This window comes from Apium graveolens, chromosome 2 (genome assembly GCF_009905375.1).
Source record: "Apium graveolens cultivar Ventura chromosome 2, ASM990537v1, whole genome shotgun sequence".
NCBI lineage: Eukaryota > Viridiplantae > Streptophyta > Magnoliopsida > Apiales > Apiaceae > Apium > Apium graveolens.
This window is the reverse complement of record NC_133648.1, coordinates 262,617,732-262,625,186: the sequence shown is the minus strand read 5'-3', so window position 1 is coordinate 262,625,186 and position 7,455 is coordinate 262,617,732. Positions and strand designations below refer to the sequence as shown.

Sequence of the window (7,455 nt, the reverse complement as noted above, 5' to 3'; positions counted from 1 at the left end):
TAGGCACAAAGTCCCCAAAGAACTTAATAACTCGAATACCAAAGAGCCCACTCGTGATCAATTATGCATTAACTCTTTAATTTTTATTTTTTTTTATTTTTTTTTTAAAATTTCTGAGCAAGTGCGTTTCGCTCCATCTTGCTCAACCCTAGACTACTCTCATAAAAATACGATCCAGCTACTAGCCATTTGACGCCTAGCCACAATTAGCAATGAATTCCAATTTTTACTCTAATTTTTTCTTTTAATGCCTTTTATCATTAAGGGCCTATCCTAAATTCTAAGCATAATCAATAGATTAACCTCAAAAACCATCAAACCATGACAACCATCTAGTCCTTAAGCATACTATAAGACTTAGTGAAATTACAAGTGTTTCTAGCATGCATGTCAACCTACAAGACTCAATTATCATTATAACGCTATCACTACACTTGCATCAATATCACAAATCAATCGATAAAGCAACACAAAAGGGATCATGGTATATGCATGAGCTAAATGACATGATAAATAAAGCTAAAAATAAAAAAAACAATATATGGCAAAAATATGCAATTATATGAACTAAACTATCATTAATATGCAACTACATGACACACACACACACAAATATTCCTTAACTACCACCCCCAAACTTAAAATCTTCACTGTCCCTAGTGAAGGTAGTAAAAAGGAACACAGGGTATACCTACTCAGAGAAATCATCATCATCACCCTCAGTGGGTAGGAGTCAAATGGCTAGTAGCCGGGCCCGTTTTTTGAGGCATTTTTCGCTAGCAAAATAAGTCTCTGTGGCCACAACTAGCAATGAATTCCAAAAACGGGCCACTGGCTAGAAATCATCATCATCATCACTGCTTAGGCGGATAAGTAGAGTCCTCACCAAAAATGGGCCACTGGATGTCAGCTCCAAGGCCTCTAAAAGCAGTCCCAAGTGCAAGGGTGAGCTCTTGAGCGAACCTACTCTGCGACTCATACATCGCATCCATCCTCCTCGACAGCCTCCTATACTAGGCATTAGTCATCCCGGCACCTTCCTGGGCTTAGAAGAGCCTGTCTCATCACGAACCTGACTGGGCCTAGCCATGGTAGCACCAGCTGCTGAACGTCCTCCTAGAAGACGATATCCCAAACCATGCTCCTCAGGCTCTCCACCTGTCCACTCCTGCATCGCATTCAGAGTCGCTGAGTCAATAGGAGCGGACGGCATCTGCAGCTGCTCGTGAGAAGGCCAATGAACTCCTACTGCTCTGCACAGGTTCATGACAGTAGATGCATAAGGGATGTTGCTGTGTTTCGCCCCCCTCAAAAACTTCAAAATACCTTGGTAGATGAACTCACCAAGGTCCACATAATACTCCTCATTCAAGATCCCCCATAACAACCTTGCTCTCTCGACTGTAACCTCATGTGCATGTGAAGTAGGGAAAATATTAGCACAAATAAAGGCATTCCATGCACGGGCATACCTATTCATCGCAACTACCGAAAAAGAATGATACTCGTTAGTTCCCGTTTTAATTTCCACACCGTGCCCGACTGACAGAGGGTAGCCACAATCAAATCCAAATCAAAATCCCCGGGGGTCTTCTCATTCCAATTCTCCTTCGTGGGCTTCCGTTGTCGTTGCCCAATAACACGGTGAATTGCCTCCGGCTGATAATCCATAGTAAGCCCACGAACAACAGTAAACCCATTCTTTTCAGCCTTGGCATTCACATAAAACTCACGAACCACCCTCATTGGAACCGCCTCGGGTGACTCATAAAAAGAAATCCACCCTTTCTCCGCAATCATCGGTAATAACTCACCATCCCTCCCCGATGGTAAAAATCCCCTCTTCTTCAAAATTGGCTTAGTTAGAAGCCTAGTATACTCCTCCTCAGCAGCCCTATCCATCAAACGAGGTCTCGCAACAGTTCCCCTCAAAGAATCAGCAGTAGGAACGGTGCTGCTGCTATCAATAGTTCGGGATCTCTTAGGTGCCATTGAATCTGAGAAAAAGTGTTTAAGAGTTGTGTTTTGAGTGTAGGAGAGAGTTTTAAAGTTCAAAGTATATGGGGGTGTATATGGAGGAGTTGTGTGTATATATAGGGTAGGAATTAGGATTAAAATTAGAGTAGGAGTGGGGTTTGTGGGAGAGAAAACCTGGAATTGTGGGAGAGAAATCGTGGATTTTTATGTTTTTTAGGCTTTTCTGATATTTTTTCTGTCGTTTTTTATAAAGCGAAAAAAAAAATTCTGGCAGAAGGGTCCTGAGCGGCCGCCCAGGACTTCCAAGCGGGCGCCCAGCATCCTGAGCGGCCGCCCAAGATTCCTGAGCGGGCCCCCAAGGGGTTTTTAGAAAACTTTTTTTTTTTGCCCAATTTTTTTTTTGATTTTTTTGGGTTTTTTGGATATGCAACTAACTTCTAAAGGTTCCTAAAGGTTAAAGTCTTGGGTTGCCTCCCAAGAAGCGCTTCTTTTACGTCATTAGCTTGACGTAGAGTACTCCTATCAAGTTGACAATAAAACGGCACTAACCACTTCCCGGTTTGCCATGTCCCCATAGTAATGCTTCAATTGCTGACCATTAACCTTTAATGCTTGGTCCGGATCGTTCTCAAAAATCTCCACCGCTCCATGTGGAAACACAGTTTTGACGATAAAAGGTCCGGACCACCTTGATTTCAACTTTCCAGGAAAAAGTCGGAGACGAGAGTTGAATAAAAGAACTTGTTGCCCCAGCACGAATGACTTAGGAGATAGCTTCCTGTCGTGCCACCTTTTTACATTTTCCTTCTACATTTTGTTGTTCTCGTACGCTTGAAGTCGAAATTCATCAAGTTCATTTAACTGAAGCATTCGCTTCTTCCCAGCTGCATCTAGATCAAGGTTCAACTCCTTCAATGCCCAATAAGCCTTATGCTCAAGCTCCGAAGGTAAATGACATCCCTTACCATAAACAAGTTGAAACGGGGACATCACAAGTGGAGTCTTGTATGTTATTCTATAAGCCCAAACAGCTTCATCGAGCTTTAAAGACTAATCCTTCCTTGATGGACAAACAACTTTCTCCAAAATGCGCTTGATCTCTCTATTAGATACTTCAGCTTGACCATTAGTTTGCGGACGATAGGCAGTAGCAACACGATGATTCACATTGTAGCGCTGCATCATAGAAGTTAACTTACGATTGCAGAAATGCGACCCCTCATCACTTATGATTACTCATGGTCTTCCAAACCTTGTGAATATCTGCTTATGGAGAAAATTCAACACTACCTTTGCATCGTTCATCGGTAGAGCCTTGACTTCTACCCATTTCGAGACATAATCTACTGCTAGCAAGATGTACTGATTATTGCAGGACGAGATAAATGGTCCCATGAAATCGATTCCCCAAACATCAAAGACCTCGACTTCAAGCATTACATTTAAAGGCATCTCATCCTTTCTAGTAAGATTCCCCACTCTTTGGCAACGATCACACCTTAAGATGAACTGATGTGCATCCTTAAACAACGTAGGCCAGAAAAAACTTGCTTGTAAAATACGTGCTGCCATCTTTTCACCACCATAATGTCCACCATAAACTGTGGAATGGCAGTCTCGTAATATTCCCTCCGTCTCACAGAATGGGATACATCTCCTGATGATCTGGTCAGCTCCCTGTCGTAAACAAATATGGTTCATCCCACATGTACCACTTCACCTCGTACATAAACTTCTTCTTTTGAGCTGCATTCATATTAAGAGGCATTATATTGCTGACAAGATAGTTCACAATATCTGCGAACCATGGCTCTTCCACCTGAACTGCGAACAACTGCTCATCCGAAAAAGATTCGTTGATCAATGTCTTATCATGTGAGGTCGAACCGGGATTCTCCAATCTAGAGATATGGTCAACTACTTGATTCTCAGTACCTTTTCGATCCTTGATCTCTAACTCAAATTCCTGTAGCAAGAGCACCCAATGAATAAGTCTAGGCTCCGAATCCTTCTTTGAGACCAATAGCGAATGGCAGTATGATCAGTAATACTGTCACCTTTGTCCCAAGAGATATGATCAAAATTTTTCGAAACCAAAGACTATAGCCAAGAGCTCCTTCTCAGTAGTGGTGTGGTTCATTTGAGCTCCATTTAGAGTCTTGCTAGCATAGTAGACGACATAAAAAAGATTATTCTTGTGCTGCCGAAGAACTGCTCCCACTGCATAATCACTCGCAACACACATCATCTCAAAAGGTTCTGTCCAATCAGGTGTCGTAATAACTGGTGCAGTTATCAAACTCTTTTTGAGAGTCTCGAATGCCGCCAAGCATCCATCATCAAATTTGAAAGGCACATCTTTCTCGAGCAAGTTGCACAACGGCTTAGATATCTTCGAGAAGTCCTTGATGAAACGCCGATAAAAACCCGCATGACCAAGAAAACTACGGATTCCTTTCACAGAATTAGGTGGTGGAAGATTTTCAATGACTCCCACCTTGGCTTTGTCCACCTCAAGACCCTTGCTAGAGACTTTATGCCCAAGAATAATGCCTTCACGTACCATAAAGTGACATTTTTCCCAATTGAGTACCAAATTAGTTTCCACACACCTTTTGAGCACCGAATGAAGATTATTCAAACATTCATCATACGAATGTCCAAAGACGGAGAAGTCGTCCATGAACATTTCGACATTGTTTCCAATCATATCAGAGAATATAGCCATCATACATCTCTGAAAAGTGGCAGGTGCACCACATAAGCCAAACGAAACTCTATGAAAAGCAAACGTGCCAAATGGATAAGTGAAGGTAGTCTTTTCTTGATCTTCTGGTGCAATGCAAATCTGATTATACCCCGAATAGCCATCCAGAAGACAATAATACTCATGACCAGCCAACCTGTCTAGCATCTGATCAATAAATGGAAGAGGGAAGTGATCCTTCCTCGTGGCTTTGTTCAACTTTCTGTAATCCTGCATACCCTCCATCCTGTGACTGTTCGAGTGGGGATGAGCTCATTCTTCTCATTTGCTACCACAGTTATACCTCCTTTCTTAGGTACACACTGCACGGGGCTCACCCACGAACTGTCAGAAATAGGATATATGAATCCTGCATCTAGCCATTTCAGAATCTCTTTCTTCACCACTTCTTTCATGATAGGATTAAATCTCCGATGTAGCTCAACAGTCGGCTTACTACCTTCCTCTAGCAGAATTTTATGCATAAAGTACGAAGGGCTGATCCCTTTTAAATCTGCTGTAGTCCATCCGATGGCCGATTTGAATTCTCCCAAAATCCTCAAAAGCTTTTCCTCCTCACTACCTGAAAGGTCAGATGCAATAATAACAGGTAAAGTAGATGCATCATCTAAAAAAGCATACCTCAAGTGTTCAGGCAATGGTTTAAGCTCCAAAGTAGGTGCTTCCTCAATAGATGGGTTGAGCTTTCCTTCAGCATTCTTGAGATCAGTAGTACCAAGAGATTCAAATGGCATGTCTAGCTTTCGCCTCCAAGGAGAAACATTTAGATATTGTAGTTGCTCATTGCCATCCTCATCGTCACTATCAAATTCCCCCACTAAGGTTTTCTCTAAGGCATCAGACATTAGCATATGATCAAGTTCTGAAGTTACCGCAGAATCAATCAAATCCACCTTTAAGCACTCCTCGTCTTCTGTAGGGAATTTCATCGCCTTGAATATATTGAATGTCACATCCTGATCCTGCACCTCATAGTATGTTCACCTTTCTGCACATCTATCAAGGTACGGCCTGTAGTCAAGAAAGATCTTCCCAAGGTTATGGGAATCTTCTTATCTTCCTCGAAATCCAAATTGATAAAGTCTGCAGGGAAGAAGAGCTTATCCACCTTTACTAACACGTCCTACATGATGCCTCGTGGGTATATAATAGAATGATCAGCCAATTGTAGACACATGTAGGTGGGCTTTGGATCAGGCAAATTCAACTTTTTGAAGATAGACAATGGCATCAGATTGATGCTTGCTCTCAAATTGCACAGGCATTTATCGAAAGACAACTTGCCAATGGTGCAAGGAATGGTGAAGCTACCTGGATCTTTAAGCTTTGGAGGCAATTTTTGTTGCAACACAGCACTGCACTCTTCCGTTAGAGCAACGGTATCAAGGTCATCCAGTTTCACCTTCCTTGAAAGAATACTCTTCATGAATTTTTTATAACTAGGCATTTGCTCCAGAGCCTCAACAAAAGGTATGTTGATGTGAAGTTTCTTGAACACCTCCAGAAACTTATCGAACTACTTATCCAATTTTTGTTGTTGCAATCTCTTAGGGAAAGGTGGTGGAGGATAGAGCTGTTTCTCCCCTGTATTACCCTCAGGCAGAGTGTGTTCAATAGTAGTCTTCCTTGGTTCCGTCGCTTTCTCCTTTTTCTTCCTTTCTTCATCAACAACTTCTGCTTCTCCATCTTTCGCTTTTTCAGCATCAGCAACTTTTCCAGACCTTAAGGTGATAGCCTTTACTTGCTCCTTAGCTTCCTTCTTGCCTCACACTTCAGTATCATTGGGAAGTGTGCCAAGTTGATGATTGAGCACATCATTGGCTAATTGACCGATTTGATTTTCCAAGGTCTTGATAGAAACAACCTGACTTTTGCACAACAGCTTGAGCTCCTCAAAATTAGCACTAGAAGGTAGAGCAGCACGTCCTTGTTGAGGATATGATTGCCTATGAGCGTAATGCTGTGGTTGCTGGAATCCAGGTGGATTAAACTGTTTACTTACGCCTTACTGATATGGTTGCTGAATAGCATTCTGATTATTGCTCCAGCTGAAATTGGGATGATTTCTGTTGTTAGAATGATAGGCCTCAGTATAGCTTTTGGCCCACAAGGTGCCTCCAGCTGCTGCATCGAGCATGGGCCGAGATTGGGCCCCTAAACCATTATAGAAACCAGTGATCACCATCCAGTCAGGCATACCATGATGTGGACACTTTCTCAACATCTCCTTGTAGCGCTCCCAAGCTTCGCACATAGATTCTGTTGGTTGCTGCACAAACTGAGTAAGAGCACTCTTCATAGCTGCAGTCTTCACCATTGGATAGAACTTCACCAGAAACTTTTGCGCAAGATCTTGCCAAGTAGTGGTGGACCCAGCAGGCTTAGAATGTAATCAGTCCTTAGCTTTATCCCTCAGAGAGAATGGGAAAAGCCTCAGCTTGATAGCCTCATCAGTCACACCATTATATTCGAAAGTACTACAGATCTCGACAAAATTCCTGATATGTATGTTCGGGTCTTCAGTCGCAGCACCTCCGAAAGAAACAGAATTCTGCACCATCTAAATAGTGCCCGTCTTAATTTCAAAAGTATTAGCCTGAATAGCCGGATGAAGGATGCTTGACTGAATGTCATCAATTATAGGTCGAGAAAAGTCCAAAAGAGCTGGATCTGCTGCTGAAACTATACGATCACCCATGATTACTGGTTCT

At 42.3% G+C, this 7,455-nt stretch overlaps 1 pseudogene; it reads left to right on the top strand.

Annotated features, from left to right (window-relative positions):
- The first annotated feature begins 6,939 nt into the window (after positions 1–6,939).
- Positions 6,940–7,054, top strand: LOC141709944 (small nucleolar RNA R71; annotated as a pseudogene).
- The last annotated feature ends 401 nt before the right edge of the window (positions 7,055–7,455 follow it).